This window comes from Mirounga leonina, unplaced genomic scaffold (assembly GCF_011800145.1).
Source record: "Mirounga leonina isolate KUSES-001 unplaced genomic scaffold, KU_Mleo_1.0 Mir_260, whole genome shotgun sequence".
In the NCBI taxonomy this organism is placed as follows: domain Eukaryota; kingdom Metazoa; phylum Chordata; class Mammalia; order Carnivora; family Phocidae; genus Mirounga; species Mirounga leonina.
The window spans coordinates 904442-929652 of record NW_023270642.1 but is presented as its reverse complement, the minus strand read 5'-3'; the positions used below and the strand labels follow the sequence as shown (position 1 = coordinate 929652).

Genomic DNA, 25211 nt, shown 5'->3' with positions numbered 1-25211 from the left:
GCCTACAAGAGACACATTTTAGACCTAAAGACACCTGCAGATTGAAAGTGAAGGAATGGAGAAACATTTATCACAAAAACGGATGTCAAAAGAAAGCCAGACTAACAATACTTACACCAGACAAACTAGACTATAAAACAAAGACTATAACAAGAGACAAAGAAAGGGACTATATAATCATAAAGGAGACAATTCAAAAGAAGAAATAACTATTATAAATACTTTTTCACCCAAATGGGAGCACCCAAATATATAAAACATAATAACAAACATAAAGGAACTAATTGATAATAATATAATAATAGTAGGGGATTTTGGGGGGGGGGATTGGCAGAGCTGGCTGAGGCTTTATTTGGGAAAAGACACTTGAATTGGCTTTTAGTTGGGGGCATGGACAAGAGGGCATACCCAGGGCAGTAGACTCACCCCAAGGGTAGGCTGAGGACTGGGGCTGAGTCATAAGTGGCTCTCCTGTTCCCAACACTCCCCGGCACAGCTCCTTCCCCCGCAAAGCCTCTATGGCAGCCACAAGAGTGGGGAGGCTGGGAGGGACCACTGTGGTTGTTCACTTGGACAGGACATCAGACGACTCGGACACCAGCTTCCCATCATGGGTCTCGATCTTCTTCACAACCACAGCCTTGGAGGAGCCACTGCAGCTGAAGGAAACAGCAGGGCCAAAACTGGACTGGAAAGAGCTCAGGCCATAGTTGAGGCCAGGGCTTATGAGACCCCTATAGGCCAAGCTCAGGCCACCTGAGTAGCCACTAGTGGTCTTAGTATGGATACTCATGTTCTGCATCCCAGACTCCAGCCGCTCTCCTCGCCCTCCAGCAGCTTGCGGTAGGTGGTGATCTCGATGTCCAGGACCAGCTTGACGTTCATGAGCTCCTGGTACTCACGTAGCTGCTGGGCCATGTCTTGCTTGGCTCACTGCAGGGCAGCCTCCAGCTCGGCCACCTTGGCATTGGCATCCTTAATGGCCAGCTCCCCATGCTGCTCAGCATCAGCAATCGCCGCCTCCAGGGCAGCCCTCTGGTTTTTGAGGGCCTCGATCTCAGCCTGGAGTCGGCTGATGCTCTGGTTCATCTCAGAAATCTCCGTCTTTGTGCAATGGAGGTCATCCCCGTGTTTCCCAGCCAGTGTCTGCAGCTCTTTGTACTTGATCTGGTACATGGTCTTGACCTCAGCCCGGCTGCTGTTGGCGATGTCCTCATACTGGGCCTTGACCTCAGCAATGATGCTGCCCAGGTCCAGGGAGCAGTTGCTGTCCATGGACAGCACCACAGACATATCCAAGATCTGGGACTGCAGCTCACAGATCTCCTCTTCATACAGCTGCCTTAAGAAGCTGATCTCGTTGGTCAGCCCTTCCAGGCAGGACTCCAGCTCTACATCCTTCTTGATGAGGACAAATTCATTCTCCATGTCTGCATGCTCTTTGATCTCCTCCTCATATTTATTCTTGAAGTTCTCCACCAGCCCCTGCATGTTGCCAAGCTTCACCTCCAGTTTCAGCTTCTCCTGGCCCAGGATGTCCAGCTGCCACTGGAGGTTGCTGATGTCACTCTCGAACATGTTGTCTATGTTGCTCCGAGCAGTTTTCTGCTGCTGTAGGAGGCTCCACTTCGTCTCCAGAATTTTGTTCTGCTGCTACAGGTGCCTCACCTTGTCGATGAAGGAGGCAAATTTGTTGTTGAGGGTCTTGATCTTCTCCTTCTCTTGGGTGTGCACAGCTTGGATGTTGGGGCCCACCTCCAGCTTAAGGGGGCTCAGCAGGTTCTGGTTCACTGAGACAGCCGTGATGCCCCCCACTCCCATGGCCCCGCCGCCGTAGCCCCCGACCACACTCATGCTGCTGCTCAGGTCACCCCAGAAGCTGCTGCTGCTGCCGCCCACCCGGGAGAAGGCATAGGAGCTGATGCAGGAGCCAGGCCTGCTCGTGTAGGAGCGGCTGCTGAAGGCCTGGGGATCGGAGGTGGACATCTTGTAGGACTTCTGGGTCACCCTGATGGACATGGTGGAGGCCGGAGTGGAGGGGAGTAGGCTGAACCTGACAGAGGTTCCAGAAGGAGCTGAGAAGCTGCTTCAGGTCAATAGTAGGGGATTTTAGCACCCCATTTACCCCAATAGACAGATTATCTAAACAGAAAATAACCAAGGAAACAGTAGCTTTGAATGACACCCTGGACCAGATGAACTTAATAAATATATTCAGAATAGTCCATCCTAAAGCAGCAGAATACCCATTCTTTTGAAAGATGGAAGATTTTCCAATATGGTGCATATTAGGTCACAAAACAGGCCTCAACAAATATAAAAAGATTGCAATAATACTATGCACCATAACACTATGAAATTAGAAATCAATCACAAGAAAAAATCTGGAAAGACCACAAATACATGGAGGTTAAACAATATGCTACTAAAGAATGAATGGGTCAACCAGGAAATTAAAGAAGAAATAAAAAAAAAATACATGGAAACAAATGAAAATGAAAACACAATGGTCCCAAAACTTTGGGATGCAGCAAAAGCAGTCTTAAGAGGGAAGTATATAGCAATACAGGCCTACCTCAAGAAGCAAGGAAAATCTCAAATAAACAACCTAACCTTACACTTAAAGGAGCTAGAAAAAGAACAAAAAAATGAAGCCTAAAGCTAGCAGAAGGAATAAAATAATAAAGATTAGAGCAGAAATAAATGATACTGAAACTAAAAAAAAAAAATTAAAACAGATCAATGAAACCAGGACCTAGTTCTTTGAAAAAAAATTAATAAAATTGATAACCCCTTAGCCAGACTTACCAAAAAGAAAAGAGAAAGGACTCAAATAAATAAAATCATGAATGAGAGGAGAGATCACAACCAACACCACAGAAATACAGACAATTATAAGAAAATATTATGAAAAACTATATGGCAACAAATTGGACAGCCTGGAAGAAATAGATAACTTTCTAGAAATGTATAAATTACCAAAACTGAAATAGGAAGAAATAGAAAATGAACAGACCAATAACCAGCAAAGAAATTGAATCGGTAATCAAAAAACTCCCAATAAACAAAATTCCAGGGCCAGATGGTTTCCCAGGGGAATTCTACCAAATAATTTAAGAAGAGTTAATACCTTCTTAACTTAATCTCATCAAACTATTCCAGAAAAATTGAAAAGGAAAGAAAAATTCCAAATTTATTATATGAAGCCAGCATTACCCTGATACCAAAACCAGATAAAGACACCACAGAAAAAGAGAACTATAGGCCAATATCCCTGATGAAAATAAATGCAAAAATTCTCAATGAAATGCTAACACACTGAATCTAACAATACATTAAAATAATCATTCACAACAATCAAGTGGGATTATTCCCAGATTGCAAGGGGTGGTTCAATATTTGCAAATCAATCAATGTGATACATCACATTAAAAAAGAAAGGACAGGTACAATCTGATCATTTCAATAGATGCAGAAAAAACATTTGACAAAGTACAACATACATCATAATAAAAACCCTCAACAAAGTAGATTTAGAGGGAACATACCATCCTAAAGGCCATATATGAAAAACTCACAGCTAATATCCTCAATGAGGGAAAACTGAAAGCTTTTCCTCTATGGTCAGGAACAAGACAAGGATGTCCACTCTCACCATAGTACTGGAAGTCCTAGCCACACAATCGGACAACAAAAAGAAACAAAAGGCATCCAAGTCAGCAAGGAAGAAGGAAAATTTTACTATTTGAAGATAAGATGATACTATACATACAAAACCTTAAAGATTCCACAAAGAAAAGAACTGCTAGAACTAATAAATGAAATCAGTAAAGTCACAGGATACAAAATCAACATACAGAAATCTGTTGTATTGCTGTACATCAATAATGAAGCAGCACAAAGAGAAATTAAGAAAACAGTCCCATTTACAGTTGCACCAAAAACAATAAAATACCTAGGGATAAATTTAACCAAGGAGAAGAAAGACTTGTACTCTGAAAACTACGAAACACTGATGAAAGAAATTGAAGATGATACAAAGAAATGGAAAAATATTCTATGTTCATGGATTTGGAAGAAGAAATTTTGTTAAAATGTCTATAGTACCCAAAACAATTTACACATGTAATGCCACCCCTATCAAAATACCAGCATTTTTCACAAAGCTAGAACAAAAAATCCTAAAATTTGTACAGAACCACAAAAGACCCTGAATAGCCAAAGCAACCTTGAAAAATACAAACAAAGTTGGAAGCATCACAATTCTGGACCTCAAGTTATATTACAAAGCTGTAGTGATCAAAACATTATGGTCACAAAAATAGAAACATAGACCAATGGAACTGAATAGAAAATCCAGAAACGAACCCACAACTATATGGTCAATTAATTTTCCACAAAGCAGGAAATAATATTCAATGGGAAAAAGACAGTCTCTTCAACAAATGGTGTTTGGGAAACTGGACAGCAACATGCAGAAGAATGAAACTCTACCACTTCCTTACACCATACACAAAAATAAGTTCAAAATGGATTAAAGATCAAAATGTGAGGCCTGAAACTGTAAAAATCCTGGAAGAAAACCCAGGCAATAACCTCTTTGACATTGGCTATAGCAACTTCTTTCTAGGTAGGTCTCCTGGGGAGAGGGAAACAATGGTAAAAATAAATGATTGGGACAACATCAAAATAAAAAGCTTCTGCACATGGAAGAAGAAAATCAACAAAACTAACAGGCAACCTATAGAATGGGAGAAGATATTCCAAATGACATATCTGATAAAGGGTTAGTATCCAAAAAATATAACAAACTTATAAAACTCAACACTTAAAAATAAATAATACAATTAAAAATTGGGCAGAAGACACGAATAGCCCCAACAGATATAGGAAAAGATTATCCACATCACTGATCATCAGGGAAATACAAATCAAAACTACAATGAGATACCACCTCACACTGTCAGAATAGCTAAAATCAACAACACAAGAAACAACAGGTGTTGTGAGGATGTGGAGAAAGAGGAACCATCTTCACAGTTGGTGGAAATGTAAACTGGTGCAGCCACTGTGGAAAACAGGATAGAGTTTCCTCAAAGAAGTTGAAAATAGAACTACCCTATGATCCAGCAATTGCACTAGTAGGTCTTTACCCAAAGAATACAAAAATATTAATTCAAAGGGATACATGCACTCCAATATTTATAGCAGCCTTATCTATATTAGCCAAATTGTGGATACAGCCCAAGTTCCATTGACTGATGAATGGATACCACATCTTCTTCACATATATACATATATGTATGTTAACTTGTATAATATATAATGTATAACTGTATAATATATAATTATACAGACTCATGTCTATATTACATATTTATATGTATATATATTTATGTTATATTAAATATATAATATATAATAATATATAATTATATAATATATGTAATTGAATATTATTCAGCCATTAAAAATGAAATTTTGCTATTTGCAATGACATGGATGGAGCTAGAGAGTATTATGATAAGTGAAATAAGTCAGTCAGAGAAAAACAATACCATATGATTTCTTTTATATGTGGAATTTAAGAAACAAAACAAATGAGCATAGGGGGAAAAAAGAGAGAGAGGCAAACCAAGAAATAGATTCTTAACTATAGAGAACAAACTGATGGTTGCCAGAGGGGAGATAAAGATGGTGGATGGATTAAATAGATGATGGGGTTTAAGGAGGGCACATGTTGTGATGAGCACCAAGTGATGTATGGAAGTGTTCAATCACTACTTTGTATACCTGACACTAATATAACACTGTATGTTAGCTAACTGGAATTTGAATATTTTTTTAAATGACAAGGTAACCTACTGAATGGGAGAATATATTTGCAACAGATAAATCCAAGAAGTGGTTAATATCCAAAATATGTATAAAATCTTCTACAACTGAACACCAAAAATACCACAAATAATCCAATTAAAAATGGACAGAGGACCTGATAGACATTTTTCTGAAGAAGATATACAGCATTATTTACAATAGCTAAGATATGGAAGGAACCCACATGTCCATCCATAGATAAAGAAGTGGTAGGGTGCCTGGGTGGCTCAGTCGGTTAAGTGTCTGACTCTTGATTTCGGCTCAGGGTCATGGGATTGAGCCCTGCATCCAATTCTGCATTGAACATGGAGCCTGCTTGGGTTTCCCTCTCTCCCTCTGTCCCTCCCCCACCCCCACTCACACACTCTCTCTCTAAAAAACCAATAATTAAATAATTTATTATTATTTTAAATTTATTTATATGACAGAGAGAGACACAGTGAGAGAGGTAACACAAGCAGGGGGAGCGGGAGAGGAAGAAGTAGGCTTCCCACTGAGCAGGGAGCCTGATGCAGGGCTCGATCCCAGGACCCTGGGATCATGACCTGAGCTGAAGGCAGACATTTAATGACTAAGCCACCTAGGTGCCCCAATAATTAAATAATTTAAAAAAGAAGTAGTATACGTATAAAATGGAATATTACTCAATTGTGAAAAAGAATGAAATCTTGCCATTTGCAACATGAAAGGATCTAGAGAGTATAATGCTAAGTGAACTAAGTCAGTCAGAGAAAGACAAATAGCATATGATTCCACTCATAGGCAGAATTTAAAAAACAAAACAAATGAACAAACAAAGAAAAAGAGAGATAACAATAGAACACATTGTTAGATATAGAGAACAAGCTGATGGTTGCCAGAGGGGAGGCAGGTGGGGAATAGGTTAAATAGGGAAAAGGGATTAAGAGTACACTTACCTTGATGAACACTGAGGAATGTATAGAATTGTTGAATCAATATGTTGCACACCTGAAACTAATATAACACTGTATATTAATTATATGGAAAAAATGTACTTAATGTGAGCTGTGGGTGCATTTTTATATTTGAGCTGAGGTTGGGAAAGCTCTCTAAAATTAAGTCCTGCTTGCTCCGTAAGCCACGTGCTCTCATCCTGCACCGTTCTTCTCACTTTCTCCTGACTCCTTTCTCCAAGGAATTAAATACACATAAGTCTTTCACATTGTAAAATTACTATCTGTACCCATCCCTTCTCAACTTTCAGACACTACCCTATTCTTCTTCTTCTCTTCCCAATTCCTCAAATATGCTCTATACATATTGTCCATATTTTCTCACCTTCTATTCACTTTTCATCTCACAGAAACATGGTTTCTTTTTTTTTTTTTTAAGATTTTATTTATTTATTTACTTGAGAGAGAGAGAGAGAGAAACAGGATGAGAGGGGAGAGGTTCAGAGGGAGAAGCAGGCTCCCCGCTGACCCGGGAGCCCGATGTGGGACTCGATCCCAGGACCCCAGGATCATGACCTGAGCCGAAGGCAGTCGCTTAACCAACTGAGCCACCCAGGCGCCCCAGAAACATGGTTTCTATTATCACCTTTCCACTGAAATGGAATGTCCTCACCAAAGACACAAACAACTCTGTTCTCAAATCTAATTAATACATTTCAGTTCCTTATTTACCCACTTTCTCTTCCCTCTTCTGGAAACACAGTTGCCTTAGCTTCTGTGATATTTTTCTGTCTTGGCTTCCTTTGTACTTCTCTGGCCACTTCTTGGTCTTCCTTCAAGAACTCTTTGTCCTTTGGATGACAGTGTTCTTTGGGGTTTTTATCCAAGGCGCTCTTTTCTCCCACTACATACTCTCCCTGGGCAATTCCCTTGGTTCATCTACCATCTTTGTAGTAATGATTCTCAAATTTATATCAGAACTTTAGATCTCTCTAGTCCTAGAGTTCAGACCAATATCGCCAGTTGTTCCTGGTCTTCTCAAATAGACTTTAGGCCATGGTGCTGAATGAAATTTCCATTTCTCATCCTCATTCTCCACTCCCATCAACTCTTCCTTGCACTCCTCCTAATACCAGCAAATGGTGCCCACATCAAGGCAGCTAGAATCTGGGAGCCAGCTTGACTCCTCAGCTTCCTTTATTTACCCTTTTCAATAATCCTGAAGTCCTAACTCTGTATTTTCTATAAAACCATCTTTTTTTCTCCATCGCCAAGGCTCCTTTCCTAATCTAGGCCACAATCATTACATGTCCAGATTACTACAGCATCCTCCTAAATGGCCTCTGCCTTTGGTCTCATCAACCATTTCTCCACTCTGCTCTCCAACTGATATTTTTAAAAATACTAAACCAATCATGATATGCTATTGTTTAAATCCTTCAGTGTTTACCCCAGTACTCTCAGTAAAAAAGTCCAAAGTCCTTAAAAGGGTTTACAAAATCAGAAAAACCTGGTTCCAACATTATCTATAGACTTGTCTCTTTCTTCCTGCCCTATCTTGTTAGAGTGAAAAATCTTTTACCTCCCCAGTCATTCCACATTCTTGTTTGCTCCCCGGCTCTCATGTACATTGCACACCCACATCTCTGCATCTAGCTGATCCCCAACTTCATTCTATCGGTGCCCTATTCTTTATTCTAATGGGGCTTTTGCATTGTTGATAATTGCTTGGCTATTCTCATATTCTCACTAAGCTGTAAACTCTAGGAGGGCAGGGATTATGTCTGTACTGTATAATAGTTTAACAAATACTTGATAAATAAGTGTTGAATATGTAAATGACTAAGCACCAGACACACATCTGATTGGCTGCTAATTATTTTGACTTTAATAGATTTGCTGAGTTAGATTTCCCATCTAACAACTTTGTTCTTAACCATTGTTCTGATGCCTTCCGAAGCCGTTGAAAAAGTTCTCTCATATTTACTGAGCACTTTGAAATAGTGAGATAGATGCTCCTAGTGAAGGTGGCCTATTTTATTTTATTTTATTTTATTTTTTTTAATTTTTTTATTCTTATGTTAATCCCCTTACATTACAACATTAGTTTTAGATGAAGTGTTCCATGATTCATTGTCTGTGCACAACACCCAGTGCTCCATGCAGAATGTGCCCTCCTAAATACCCACCACCAGGCTAACCCATCCTCCCACCCCCCTCCCCTCTAGAACCCTGTTTGTTTTTCAGAGTCCATCGTCTCTCATGGTTCGTCTACCCCTCCAATTTCCCCCCCTTCATTCTTCCCCTCCTGCTATCTTCTTTTTTTTTTTTTTAACATATAATGTATTATTTGTTTCAGAGGTACAGATCTGAGATTCAACAGTCTTGCACAATTCACAGCGCTTACCAGAGCACATACCATCCCCAGTGTCTATCAAGGTGGCCTATTTTAAATAAGACCTGGATCTAGCCTCACAGCACAAAATGGGCGGCCTTTACTGCAGTGACGTCATTAACGGTCATTTGTTGCAAGCACTGACATTTACTGCTAGTGGGGAAGGAAGTCACCAAGTCCGTTCAAGGCCAGATTCAGAAAAATGGGCTCTGCTGTTTGCATGAATCAGTGGATACCTTTGTTCCACATGCTTTATTCTCAATAATGGGCACAATTATTGCCACATTTGGAAAAGTAAGCAAATTAATACGAGAAGTTACCAGATTTGCTTCCTAGTTATAAGCTCATGATTGCACTAGCTAGAAAATACTCTTTGTTGAGAGTTAAACAGCATTTTTAATGAAATTTTACACAAAGGCAGCAGCAATACTAGCTTTTCACTTGCGATTGCCAGGTTTATTCATAAAGGAGGCAGCAAAAGTAAAAGACATTTCAGATTGTTAGGGTGAGTTAATTTGAAGGCAAGTGAATATTAAATTTAGGCTTAACAAATAAAAGGACCTTAGGCAAAGTTGGATCAGGCATTCAGATAACCTCCATTTCTTATTGTGCAATGGTCTGACTCCAAAGGGAAGGGAAAAGCTTGCAGCTAGACATTTGTAGGCACCGTGATTTAATGCTCTTGCTGTCACTGACACAGTAGTGACTGTGCATATGTATTCTTGTTTTGGCACAAGCACCAGGAGAAGCCTCTTTACAATACAAGGTTAATACCACATAAGTGTGACTCAAGATCTGGAGCATAATTCTTTATGTAGAGGGCATATTCAGGGCAGGAAAAGAAATCCTATCCCTCAAAACAACAGCATTTATAACGCACATTCCTTACAAAAGAAAATCACTGGGTCATAGGATCCCAGCAATTGCACTCTGGGTATTTACCCCAAAGACACAGATGTAGTGAAAACAAGGGCCATATGCACCCCAATATTCATAGAAGCGATGTCTGCAACAGCCAAACTGTGGAAAGAGCCAAGATGCCCTTCAACAGATGAATGGATTAAGAAGATGTGGTCCATATATACAATGAAATACTACTCAACCATCAGAAAGGATGAATACCCAACTTTTACATCAACATGGATGGGACTGGAGGAGAATATGCTAAGTGAAATAAGTCAAGCAAAGAAAGTCAATTATCATATGGTTTCACTTATTTGTGGAACATAAGGAATAGCATGGAGGACATTAGGAGAAGGAAGGGAAAAATGAAGGGGGGGAAATCAGAGGGAGAGATGAACTATGAGAGACTATGGACTCTGAGAAACAAACTGAGGGTTCTAGAGGGAAGGGGGGGTGGGAGGATGGGTTAGCCCAGTGATGGGTATTAAGGAGGGCACGTACTGCATGGAGCACTGGGTGTTATATGAAAACAATGGATCGTGGATCACCACATCAAAAACCAATGATGTATTGTATGGTGACTAACATAACATAATAAAATTAAAAAAAAATAAAAAATAAACAAAACAAAAGAAAATCACTTAGGTTCATGATTTCTGTGAAGTCCTCTGGGGAAGGGATGTCACCCAAACCCACATGACTGGAACGGATTTTAGGTTTAATTCCCCTAGACTCTTGCTTCCACCTAATGAGCTTTAAACTTCACTTTCCCCCATTACTTCTCATTTTTGAAAAGGGACAGTAATATTTTTCTTGAGGACCGGAAGGCTAATTAGTTGGTGTTTGCCAAGCACTATGAAGATGAAGGGGCCTATATTAAGTCCAGAATCATAACTATTATTGTCACAAGATTCAAATTAGCTCAGAAATTTAGGAGTGATGACTCAGGAGCCCACATTCAGGATGCTAGTTAGATTATGTCTGAAAACAGTCAAACCAATTCCCACAATGATTCAGATTCTAAGGATTTATGGTTCAGCATGACTGTATCCCAAATCATGCGTGGCAATAAAAATTAAACTGCATTCCTACTGATAATTCAGAAAACAATTGATAAAAGGAATCCCAAAAAGCTTTGTCTCTGTTGCCTCAAAGGCCAAATCCCGGCACAGTGAGCCTGAGGAGAGACAGCCTCAGCAGAGCCAGCCAAGGAGAGGGTGGTACGGCCTGCAGTCTGTAGGTGCAGACTAGCAGCTCCAAGTGCCAATTACACCAGATAAAGCATCTCATAAATCACAATATTAGACACTGACAAATTTAGTAGGGACAAAACCAAGTCAGGCAAATATCTTCAGCCCTACTTCCTCAAAGAACCTTTCCTGTGCACCACTGTTCACACTGATCTCTCATTATTTTTTTAAATATTTATAGAAGAAAGATGTTAACTCTAGGTTTCTCATAAATGCTTTTTATCAGGTTGAAAAGTTCCCTTCTAGTCTTAGTTTGCTGAGAATCTGTGGGGTTTTTTGTGGGTTTTTTTGTTGTTTATTTGTTTTAATCAGGACTGGATGTTGGATTTTTGTCTAGCGCTTTTTTTGTGTCCATTGAGATAATTAATTGTTTTTGTTTCTTTGTTTTTTTTCTTACTTTATTAATATGATGAATCACACTGATTTTTTAATATTAAGTCAGCACTCCTGAGATAGACCCCTCTTGGTCATTATATTTTTATGTATTATATATATTATGTATAAACACATATATAATTTTATATAAAATTACTTCTATATATGGTTGGATCTGATTTGCTAAAATTCTGTTGAGAATTTCACATGTATATTCTTTAGGGATATTATACAGCTTTTCTTGGAATGTCTTTCTTCGCTTTTGTTGTCAGGGTAATGCTGGCCTCGGAAGTTGGAAAGTATTTCTCTCCTTTTCTGAAAGACTTTGTGTAGAATTAGTATTATTTCTTCCTTAACTATTTGGTAGAATTCACAAATAAAACCATCTGAGCCTGGAGCTTTCTTTGTAAAAAGGTTTTAAACAACACTTTCAATTTATTTAATAGATATATTTAGTTTCCATTGATCTGACTACTTTCCGATCATCCCTTTAATATTGGTTTATAATTTTTTTAAACATTAGAGAGCAAACTTTATGTTACTTGGATCCTTTTAAATGTTTTGAGCTCCTTTTCTGAGAGAATATAGCTTATCTTGGTAAATACACCATGTGCACTTGAAAAGATTGTTTAAGTTGTTGGGTGAAGTGTTCTATAGATGTCAATTAGATCAAGTGGTAGTAGTGTTTTTCAAATCTTCCATATCCTAACTAATTTTCTGTCTACTTGTTCACCAATTATTAAGAGAAGATTATGAAAATCTCTGATTATAAATGTAGGCTTATTTATTTCTCCTGTACTTCTGTCAATTTTTGCTTCATAAATATTGAAGCTCTTCTATTATATGCATAAATATTTAGGATTATTAAATCCTCTGGATTAAACAACCCCTTTATTATTATGAAAAGATCTTTTTCTATCCCTGTTGATGTCCTTTGCCTTGAAATATACTTTGTCTAATAACAGTATAGCTATTCTAACTCTGAAAATTCGTTTTGTACAATATACTTTTGTGGGGTTTTTTGCTCTTAAACTATCTGTGCCTTTATATTTATTCACTTTTTTCCTTTTTTAAATTTCAATTCAATTAATTGGGTGTTGAGTTTAATAAGTTCTTTATAGATTTTGGATACTAGCCCTTTATCTGATAAGACATTTGCAAATACCTTCTCCCATTCTGTTGGTTGTCTTTTGGTTTTGTCACCTGTTTCCTTTGTTATGAAAAGGCTTTTTATTTTCATATTTGAAATGTGTTCCCTATAAGCAGCATTTAGTTGAGTCTTACTCTTTTAGTAATATAATGGCCTCTGCCTTTTAAATAGGATATTTAAGCTATTTACATTTGATGTAAATATCAATATGGATAAATGTAGATCTATTATCTTGCTATTTTTTTCTATTTGTTCCATCTGTTCTTTGTTCCCTTTTCCCTCTTTTTATGCTACATTGTGGATGAACTGCATATTTAAAAATTTTTTTTTATTATTTTATGTTAGTCACCTTACAGTACTTCATTAGTTTTTGATATAGTGTTCCATGATTCATTGTTTGCATATAATACCCAGTGCTCATTGCAATATGTGAGCCTGGTGATGGGTATTAAGGAGGGCATGTATTACATATTTTTTTTATAATTCCATTGCATACCTTTTAATCATTTTAGGTGTTCCCCCTCCCCTTCCCCTCTTCAGGCAATTTCCTTACATGCATAATCTGGTCAAAACTCAGATAGATACTAGAGGGAGATCTTCTGCATGCCTCTAGAATTCTCTCTCTCTCAGTCTCTTTCTCTTTCTCTCTCTTTCCTGCTCTCTCCTAACAGTATGGTGTCTTGTGAATTCTAACTGCCTTGATCTCCCTGGACTCTTAGCTCCAATTCCTCAATGAAGTGAGATTACCAGACTCTGCTTGAGTACCCTGTTCCCTACACAGTGGCTTATAAGTAATCAAGGGCAGTAGCTGGGGCAATCCCAGGGCTTACCTCATTTATCTGCCATCCTCAGGGATCACTACCCTTTGTTGTCTGATGTCCAATGTCTTGAAAATTTTTGTTTCATATGTTTTCTCTATTTTTATTTTTGTTTTTATTTTTTGGTTGTTTCAGGTAGGAGGGTAAATTCAGTTCCTTTTATGCTATCTTGGCCAGAGGTAATTCTGGGTGGAAGGTGATATTGTTGGCAATCGTGAGTTATTCTGATGTAAATTGGACATGTTTTAGAGCATGAATCTGAAGATTTTCTGAAGCTTTTCATAAAATATCCTAATATATTTAAGGAAACTGGTTGGAACATTTTCTTATGTTAATTAGCTCCAAAATTTATAGCACCATTAAAATATTAAAGCAAAATAACCCAGAAACAAGTAGCTAATTCTTGCTCCAGTTTAACAATCACTGCAAACACTAATGTAACCTTTCTCTCAAGGGCTTAGCTAAAAGGAATGCTTGTTAGATTTATTTCATTTTCAGGAAAGAGAGGTCATTATGGCCTAACAATTACCCAAGTCCCTCCTTGATTTAATCTTAGTCTGTAAACACAGGTCTGTGTTTTGAAGACTATTAATACTGAATGAAACAAACTTATTATTGATATTGGTGGCTAAATGTATACCCCAATGCTTGGAAGACACATCCACAAATCTATCATCTGAAAATAGATGTCTTCCACATAGTATAGTCTAAAAATATTCCTTTAGTACTCAAACTAATGGTTTTTAAAGAAAAGGTGAAAAAAAAATGGGAATTCTTGTACATTTTCCATATATCAGTTTTTAAAGGGCAGTTTTTTCCCTTGGTGTATTTCTTTTTGACTCTATGAGATTTTTATCATATACCAGTTTTTTCCTTACTTTTTCCAAACCCTTCAGTTTTCAAAAGCATCTGATATGGATAATGCCAGTGCCCTGGATTTCTGTTAATGGCAATGTCTGAACATTCTCTGGAGCAATTGCTTAATGACCATCCAGCTTGTTTTTTCTGGACAATCAGTCCTTGCTTTTGAATTGTCACGTTTTCCTTTATTAATCCCCCAAATTCTTCAAATTTAATATTTACATATGTATATATTAGATTTTAAGAATATATATGTACATATACATATGCATGTATGTGTGTGTGTATATATATATATATATACACACTTTTTTGTCTGGAAGTAATTTCCTTGATTTTAGATGAGATTAAAAATAATTAATAAGTATTAAATTATTAATAAATAATAGTTTGGAAAAACAACTGTTCTTACTTCCTAGGAGGAAGGGAAACACAGATTTGTCAGAGGTGGAATTCTTTCTGTGTCCCATCTCTTTGAAGCCAAAGAGGCACCCTCAAAGTGATAAACAGGAGAGACTTCATAAGCCACTGGCTCTCTCCACACTCCTCTTTCTGGAAACCTGAACAGAATGTAGACCCACAATTTAGTCCTTCATGTTTCAATTTACAAAACCCTAACTGACCTCAGGAATCTCACAGTGCCTCTGGTTCTGGAAAATTTGGAGGTTTGGCCATCCCTGGTCTCTGAACTGGCCCCTCTCAAGCTGTGTATCCTTTGTGTCCCTTGACCTGGACTTGGCATGGCTCACTGTGTTTACTTTCTGCTTCTGACACTGACATAAGCTGCTGCCTTGATTTTCACTCTAACCTTCCCGTGTGTGTTGATGCTGAGAGGGCCAACCACCATCATGACAATTTGTCCCTCAGTTTCCCAAATTTCTTCACCAAATTTGTTTTCAACTTCCCATTTCTTATTCTGACTACGCGGCACTGGTCCACTGAGTGTGCCCATTTTTCCTCTTTGGGAGACGTGTAACTGAATGAATGTGAGCAAGCGGCCAAGGAGGTAGAGAAAAGTGAAAGAAAAAAACACTAGAATACATCCAAGTAGAAGCTGCCATCATGCCTTGACTGTGACCTTTTGCCACTAAATGGGATGAGAGAGGGATGTGTGCGTAGGGAAAATGATGTGGAAATTGAACCAAGGTAGGAATTATGGGAAGCAAAGGAGTAGATTCTAAACATCTCACAACGAAATGACAGGAAATTGACAGTTGAGTCAATTGAGGGGAGGAGATTGAGGAATTGGTGAAAAAAAATGAAAGAAGATACATCATCAAAGGAGTTAGAGAGCCAGATGTGACAGGATTTTTTTCACAGAAGAAACTCATGTTTTGCTGGGACCAGATTTTGTCCATGTTAGGTGTATTTCAGCACTTAGTTCTGTGAAATGTCTGGTGGTACTTTTTTGTTTCTTTTTCCACACAAGTGTTTCAGTGGATATGTAGGTTCACTATAAGCTGCTTTCATCAGGCACAGGCCTTTTCCTACAAAACTTTCCAAGGTACAACGTTTCAAAACTCTATGGGCAAAAAAAATGGTAAACATGAGGACATTGGTAGAAGATATTTTAACTGGGCAGAGAAAAGAAGGCTAAGGCAGGTGCTGGAAGTTAGGCATAGTGCACACATTTTATGTGAGGCAGAGTCTAAATGGAACATTTTTCACAGAGTGCTGCATGCCAATGAAAGGAAGATTCATGTACTGATTATTGTAAGAAATCACACATATCAAGTTTGATCTTGCAGTCCATATGTATGCAAAACACTTATCAAAATGATGGGAGACTGCTTTTGTAGACATGGCAATATCGTACACAACTGATACGTATTTACCTCTGTAGCTGTTTCCTAAACAGGCTGCATTTTAAGTCGGTTGTGGCTTCTGGTAGCATTCTCCCTGACTTTCTGGTTTTAAATCTTCTCCTACTGCCTCCTCTGCTTTGCCGGCCCATTTATGAGAAAATGGGTGGGTTATGCTTATGTAACTAATGATAATTATTTATATCCTTTCTTTAGAAATCAGTCAGCTAAATCACCACAGTACTTAGAAATTCATGCCATCTATCTATATTAATTTCAAGCTCCTTTGTAAGGAAGAAGATACATCTTCTATTTCTCTATCTCTACCAGGACAACAATGGAGCTACTTACCAGTTTATTTTCTCAAAAATAACGAACAGGGCCTTTTTTGCCAGGATGAAGGGGGTTAACCAGAAAGGGGAGCATTCACTGGCCATTAGCAAGGTCATATGTCAGTCAGTTAAATCCTAAAGAAAGTTCTATTGGCCTGTGGTTGCCTATTTCTATGTTACACATACAACAGGAAAAAAGTTAAATAGAGTCAGTACCAGTTCTGCTACTTAGCATCTTAAATATTTCCTCCTTTCTCATCATCCACCATCATTGACCCAGAGCTGACCTCATATGTGTAGGAGCCAACCAGGGTCAGAAACAAGAGGACTGGGTGGGAAAGAGAATCAGAAAAAACAGTCTTTCTAGGATTAAAAGGACAGATGGAGGATGGGGAAGCATACATGTGGTTAGCTATACTAATTGACTGCAGTTTTTGAGAGTACTTTAAATTAGGGTCTCTTGAATGTTGTCTCTTTCTCTCATTCTCTCTCTCTCTGTACATGTACATATGTTTCACAAGTACGTTAAAGGAAAGATGAAGACTTTGAGTATCTTTCTCAAAAGTGTTTTAAAACGATTTTCAAAACGCTTTCAAAAGTTAGTCAGGTGGATGGAACTGGAGGGTATTATGTTGAGTGAAATAAGTCAAACAGAGAAAGACATGTATCATATGATCTCACTGATATGAGGAATTCTTAATCGCAGGAAACAAACTGAGTGTTGTTGGAGTGGGGGGTGGGGTGGGAGGGATGGGGTGACTGGGTGATAGACACTGGGGAGGGTATGTGCTCTGGTAAGCGCTGTGAATTGTGCAAGACTGTTGAATCTCAAATCTGTACCTCTGAAACAAATAATGCAATATATGTTAAGAAAAAAAAAGAAGAAGAAGGTAGCGGGAGGGGAAGAATGAAGTGGGGGAAATCGGAGGGGTAGACGAACCATGAGAGACGATGGACTCTGAAAAACAAACAGGGTTCTAGAGGGGAGGAGGGTTGGAGGATGGGTTAGCCTGGTGATAGGTATTGAGGAGGGCACGTTCTGCATGGAGCACTGGGTGTTATGCACAAACAATGAATCATGGAACACTACATCTAAAACTAATGATGTAATGTATGGGGATTAACATAAGAATAAAAAAAATAAAATAAAAATAAATACTTCCTAAACACCCTTAAAAAAAAAAAAGTTAGAATGTTTTCTAAAGTTGGTTCAGTTATTTAGGGTAGGCTATTAGACACTTAGCTCCCCATTTCAGAGTGTGGTTCAAATGGCAGAAATACCCTTCTGGTGGCGTGTAGGCCACCACACACACACACACACACATTTCCCATTGGCAGAAGAGTGCATTAAAATAACATTTTAGTAAGTATCAGGAAACATGAACACAAGGCCTGACTTTGACATCAGCATGTGGCCTGGGGCCACTCACTTAACTTCTCTCAACCTTGGCCTGCTGGGCTGTAAAATGGTGGCAGAGAGAAACACTTCAGCCAAGGAGGGGAGTTAATAATGTTGGACCAAAAAAGACCCTTCTCTTCAAGGTCCTTTGTGGGAAACTTGCTTTTCAATTGTTCCCATCACCTCTCACACTGTAAGCATTCCATGAGAAGAGAGGGAAATCTCCAGGAAAATTACTTGATTTTTATTTTTGCTTGTCTTCCCATGAAATGTTTGTCCAGTTCCCAAACATAACCTGTCTCCTATCAGACTTAAAATAATGCATATCTAGCTACAATATATCTCTCCTGAAAAAGGAGGGCCTGCAGGAAAAAAAAAAAAAAACATTTCTGAATTTCATAAAATATTGTTGTCTTAGACATTATCTTTCAAATGGGAGATAAACATTTTTGAAAGTTGACAGGAAGAATTCAAGTCTATTTACTTTTACGTCATCTTGATCTTGCTGCCTCTGTCTTGAGTCTGAATGCAAATTAACTTGCAAACAAATTCAGAGTACTAAAACTGTCCATACATTAAAAAATATATATATCTAGAGAACATTGACTCTTACCTGGAATATTGTTGTTGACATATTGTCTCTCATTTTTCTCTTTCTATGGTGGTAGTGTCTTTAGTAGAGTTTGTATTTATCTTTGTATGAAGCTGGATTTCACTTTACTTTCTCTTTATGGTCTTATCACATCGTTTACAAACACTTTATCTCTGTTACAGAAAATAAATGAAATTCCAGCCTTTCGATGAAATGTCATGCTGAAATGGATGGTCCAAAAATCTATATTTAGATGACTGACTCCTGTTTAAGGAAGACATGATAAATGTTTCATGCATATAAACTAAAGGATGATGGATTTAATGATCATACCCTAACTGGGGAATGCTATTTTGGAATAATTAAATGTTCCATCATTTGCAAGTCTAAATAGTCAATTGTTAGTTCCTGTTTTTGTCTGTCAACAGATCCTTCCATTTTCTAAAGGAAATTTATCATTAAAACAATTGAACTGATAGCAACATCCCACCAGTATGTTAGCAATAGCACATTTCATGGGATTCTAATTCATAGCTACAGTTTAGGAAAACTTAATTTATGTATGAGTCTGCTTCATAAATGACAAACATGACAAGCATTGTTTAAAGGCTAGTGGTAGATATTTATCTTCAGGTATTGGGAGAAGAGGTGGCTAAGCCTTTTGTCAGATGAAAAATCTCATAGAATAAAAAAGCATCCCAAAACTATTTTATAATAAAATAATAATAATTTCACAATTTTATTGCTGATCCTTATATTTTAGAGGCTTTTATGTGCTACATTCCTTTTTAAATCTTATTGTCAAGCATTTCAAGATAAAAATTTATCTAATTATCTAATTACATATATGTATATATACTTTGATGCAAATTTTATTATTTGACTTCTCTAGGTCTTGGTCTGTTGAACTGAAAAATGGTGGTGGGGAGAAGGAGTGGGACTACGGAGTATAATATTTTTGAGATATAAATAGATTTACACTGGATAATATATTTTACTTTGTTTTGTTTTGTTGCTTCTTTTCATGAAAACTCTTACTTTTATTTATAAAACAAAAAACTTTTCCCCGAACTCTATCAAAATGTTTGCCTCATGTTAAAGATCTTTATATACCTTCCCCTCTCTCCCTTTTTAGATAGCTAGATGATATAGACAGATGATAGATAGATGATAGATAGATAGACGATAGGTAGATAGATGTACATAGATATATAAATCTTAATTGTGAATGGCATAATCAATGCATTAGCAATACATATGAATAAAAAATCACTTAACTGTTGATTTATTGGCTCCTCAGCCCTATCACTGGCACAGTTAGGTTTTATGGATTATTTCCATATAGCTGTGACATATCAATATTTTTGAGAACCTAGTCAAAACCTCACTATTTCTGTGACAAAGTCCTAGATATCAAAATACCTATACCAATTATCAGGAAAGCCTGGTTACATTACTGACCAAATTGAATCATTGTATTATTGATTCAGGTGCTATCCAATTAATTATTAAGATGGTTGAAAATACCAGACGGATCATCCCACGACTAACAGATTTTGATTACTTTGTATGTGCTGTGAGGTCCATATGTGGAAGCCTGAACATTTGTAGATAGGTAGGACTGACTGGGCATGGCCAGATGGGCTTTGCCCTAGTTAGGAAAATCATTGCAAATCATCCAGAACTTTCTATGTATCAATGTAGTGACACAGACATGTTGGTGAAGCAATGACCAAATTGCTTCCAACTTGATTCAAGCGTTACTAGTCATGGAGCGAGTTGTTTGTTAGAAGGATAGTCTGCTTTTTAGAGCTCTGTATTAAAGATTTTCAGGGGCACCTGGGTGGTTCAGTCAGTTAAGGGTCTGCCTTCGGCTCAGGTCATGATCTCCAGGTCCTGGGATCAAGCCCCATGTCAGGGTCCAAGCTCAGCAGGGAGTCTGCTTCTCCCTCTCCCTCTGCCTCTCCCCTTGCTTGTGCTTTCTCTGTCTCTGTCTCTCAAATGAATGAATAAAATCTTTAAAAAAAATAAAGATTTTCAAACTCCACTTAGACAGGGTTTCTTGCAATCCTTGTTGATTATTTTACTTAATTCAAGTATAATCAGTCATCTTATTTATTTTGAATGGCCTAAAGACGTTCCCCACATCAAAGCAAGACCATTTGAAGATGTGTAAGTTTCTGCAGATAGGCTCTAATGAAACACGGCGATCCAAACCCATCAAATCTGACTGAGTCAATTTGATATTTTCAGGCCCTTCAATGACCAAATGTACTACAATCTTCAAAACTATTCTTGGAAATTTTAAACCTAATTTATATGTGATTTCTATCATTAAAGATGTACTGAAGCTAAATCATCTGTACTTTACATGTTATGAAAAGGAATATTAATGATTCAACAGTTTGCCCCCTCAAAAGGTAAGGTCATAGACTGAAAACAGCTTGTATCAGTGGACATAAAGGGATTTTTATGAGTTTCCTTGAAAGAAAAAAAACTTTAAGAAATGTTTCAGTAAATATTTTGAAAAGTAATTTGAAGAAGAGAAAAGAAAGGACTCAATCATTGGAGATGAGAAAGGTAAAGCATTGTATAAACCATGAACAGGTAGAAGGTTGATTTGTTATGAGCTACATTTTACATGTTTTTCAAAATATTTCATTATCAGGGTGGTACTATAAGCATTAAAACATTAGACTCAATATGAATATCAAAATCATGTCCTGACTTGAAATACTATAAAGAAAAGTCCATCTAATTTTAACATCAATGAGTGACATGGATTTATTGCAGTACTTGTTTGATTAACCAGAAGTTAGTTATTAAAGAAATAATAAAAGTAAAATGTACTCTCAAAATTTTTGATTTAATGAATCAGTATAAATAGATTTTTATCAGAGACTAACTGCACTTTAATCATAACCCTAACAATAAATGAACATTAACCCATAATTCAAAATTATGGGATGCTCACAGAGAAAGTTGATTTAAGGGTGACTAGAAAGGCCTGACTGTCTTCATGTGGCAGGGCTTTGTTTGGATTGCAGGAAATATCATGCAAGGTCAGTACGCTCCGAGAAAAGAGAAAACATGTCTTACTCATCTTTTGATTCTCTTACAGTACACTCCTCAACATCTTCTTACAGTTTTTTAAATGTCAAAACATTGCACAGGAAAAACAGAAAAGAAAGGAAAGCTCACTAACCAAATGTAAAAAAATGGGTCTTACTGCTGACTCTGTCCCTGGCTTGTTGTTTACTGTTATTGTTAAGTCACTTAATGTCTTACTCCTGTGTAAAATTAAAACCAGATCTCTGCCTGCTTCTCAAGATCATTGAACTGATTAAACAAAAGATGCATATGCAGTACTTTGAATATGGTAAGATCCTAAGAGAATGATCTTTTTTTTTTTAAAGATTTTATTTATTTATTTGAGAGAGAGAGAATGAGAGACAGAGAGCAGGAGAGGGAGGAGGGTCAGAGGGAGAAGCAGACTCCCCGCTGAGCAGGGAGCCTGATGTGGGACTCGATCCCAGGACTCCAGGATCATGACCTGAGCCGAAGGCAGTCGCTTAACCAACTGAGCCACCCAGGCACTCCGAGAATGATCTTCTTAGAAGAAAAGAAGATTTTGTTATCTGTATCTGTAATTCAAAGTGGACAAGTTTGATTGGATATCAGAAAGGTATGTTAGCAGGTTAAATGCTGACATTGGCCACAAGGAGCCTGTGGTTGGAATCCCCATTTCAGCTGTCTTTTATGGGTATTAAGGAGGTGTGATGAGCGCAGGGTGATGTATGGGAGTGTTGAAACACTACATTGTACACCTGATGCTAATATTACTCTGTATGTTAACTAGAATTTCAATAAAAATGCACAAAAAAGAAAACAAATAAAATAGAGATCTCTCGCTGTAGGATGGTATAGACTGAGAGAGGAACAACTGAGTAAAAAATATAAGGTGACAAAAAGAGGTTTTTGTCAATAGTACCCATGAAAGAATCTTACTCTTATTTTTAATCGAAAATAAAGGATTTTAAAAATTAAGCGAGTATCTGAGAATGTTAGTTTAAAAATAAAACAAACACAACTTCTAAAAAGTGAGGGATTGCTATGGACTAAATTTTGTCCCCCCACAAAATTCATGTATTGAGGCCCTAATCCCTACTATGACTGTATAGGTCCTTTCCAGAAGGAATCTAGGTTAAAGGAGGTCATGGGGTAGAGCCCTTACCAGATAGGATTAGTGTCCTTATAAGGAAAAGAGAAACCAGATCTCTCGCTCTCCCCTTGTGCATGCACTTGAGGAAAGGCCATGTGAGCACATAGGGAGAGGGCAGCTGTCTACAGGCCAAGAAGAGGGATCTCACCAGAAACCAACCATGCTGACACCTTGATTCCAGACTTTCAGCCTCCAGAACTATGAGAAAATAAATTTCTGTTGTCTAAGCCATTGAGCCAATGATATTTTGTCATGGCTACCTGACCAGACTTATACAGGAGTTATAAGAAAACAAAACCTGGATAGTTTTGAAAGCTTAAACAGAACTTATAAGATCACATTAAAAATGCATATTTTCAAAAAAAAAGAATGCATATTTTCAAACATTGTGATTTTTAGAAATTAAGTACTCTGGCTTATCCTTGCCTGTTGTTTTGTTTTGTTTTGTTTTGTTTCCTATCCTTTCCAAAAACTTAAGGAATAACAAAGATATCTGCTCATTTCTGCCCCTCCCCTCCCTTCCTGAACAACACAGCTCAATTAGTAGGTGAGCAAAAACATTGTCCAAGGATTCTTTGGAGTCTATGGCAAAGAAATTGAAGGAGGCAGCAGATGGTTCTCTCCTTGGGAGTCCAGAAAATAATAATCCTGGCAACCATTGTAACCTTTCATTAAGCACCTACTAAGTGAAAGACACTGTCCTAAAAACTGACATGTAAATGTCGTTTTTACTGAGAAAATGGTATAAACTAGATCTACTTATATATAGTCTTTTTCCCCATCTTCTTTTCATTTCCTCTGATTTTTAGAATATTGACATCATTTTTTATAGAAGTGAAAAAAATTGCTAACTTGAGAAATTATAGATAAGGAATAAGAAGAGAGAAAAAAAAAATCCCCAATCTACTACCCAGAACCAGCCTCATTAATGCCATTCTAGACACGCATGTTTACAGATAGATGGATGATACATATATACCCATATACACGTGTGCATCTTTACATACATGCCAACAGAAAATGGGTAATTATACAAATAATGAAGCCAACTTGACTAAAATTTAATAAAGAAAAATGAGTTGAAATAAAACAAGAAATTGGTGAACTTCAGATAATATTTCTTCACCAAAAAGGATCTTAGTTCTTAAATGTTCCACATAAAGTAAAAATATTTTTTAAAAAAAGAATAGTAAGACAAAGTCACATTTATTATTATTGATTTCCTACTTTAAAAATGGAGAAATTAGCATACTCATCCCTTTCTTCCCTCCTTTTTCTCCTTGGTCTTGAGATACTATTATAAAATTTACATTCTGGCCTACGTCCATAATTCTCATAGTTGCCCAGATATAGTTTTATATTTAAGGAGGTATTTTGGCTTTTGTTTTGGTTTGGTTTGGTCTGGTTATTTTTACTACAGTTTCTCTATTCCCTAATTCCCTGTTTGGCACATCTCTTTCTTGGCTAGATTCCATCTTGTCATAGATTTTTCAAGAAGGGATCATAAGAGGTATATTCCCTAAATCTTGTATTTTTGAAGATGTATCTCTCTTGCCTTTAAACTTGAAGGACAGTTTTCCTGGGTATAATTGTTTTTTTACTTTCTTGGGTCACATTTTCTTTTCTTCAGATCTCTTGTTTTATATTGCGTCACCATCTTCTTAAACTAAGTATCACTGTGGTCACATGTACACCAAATGATTTGCCCACCTCAAATATGACCTATTTTCTCTTCTATTCCATTTTGTCCCCTTAGTGCATTCTTTTTTTTTTTTTTTCCCCTTAGTGCATTCTTTGCTTAAAAGCTGAAGTGAGGTTTTGAAGATGTAAATCAAATCATGTTATCCCCTGCTTAAAGTTGTCCTACTAATTCCATTGAATTTAAAACAGATTCCAAACTCATCCCAGTGGTCTTCAAAGAGCCTCATGATTCCATCAGTCTCACCAATTTCTCAAATCCCTATTTTCCATCCACTACCCATCCTGACCCGCTCTTCTGTTTCTTATGCCTCAACATACCTATCTGTTCCTGTCTTGGCATCTTAGCCATCTGCCAGTTCCTAGGGTCACTGGTGGCTCATCACCACGTTCCAGCATAAATGTCACCTGAAAGTAGTCTTCCTGACAGCTCGCTCATATTGTCCCATTACCCAGTTTCCTTTGCTTTATTTTCCACCCTGCACTACCTGCCAATGCCCAACTCAGGACCAAACACACACAATCAATCATGAGTTCTTGATCATCTATCATCGTTAGTTCATGCATAGGCTGTCTTTTATTTTATTGTATTTTTTGCCTTCTGTCTTATCCACAATTCCTTC

General features: G+C 37.5%; 1 pseudogene; it reads right to left on the bottom strand.

Annotated features, from left to right (window-relative positions):
- Window positions 1–343: 343 nt before the first annotated feature.
- On the bottom strand, window positions 344–2286 carry LOC118026620 (annotated as a pseudogene).
- Between the last annotated feature and the right edge of the window lie 22925 nt (window positions 2287–25211).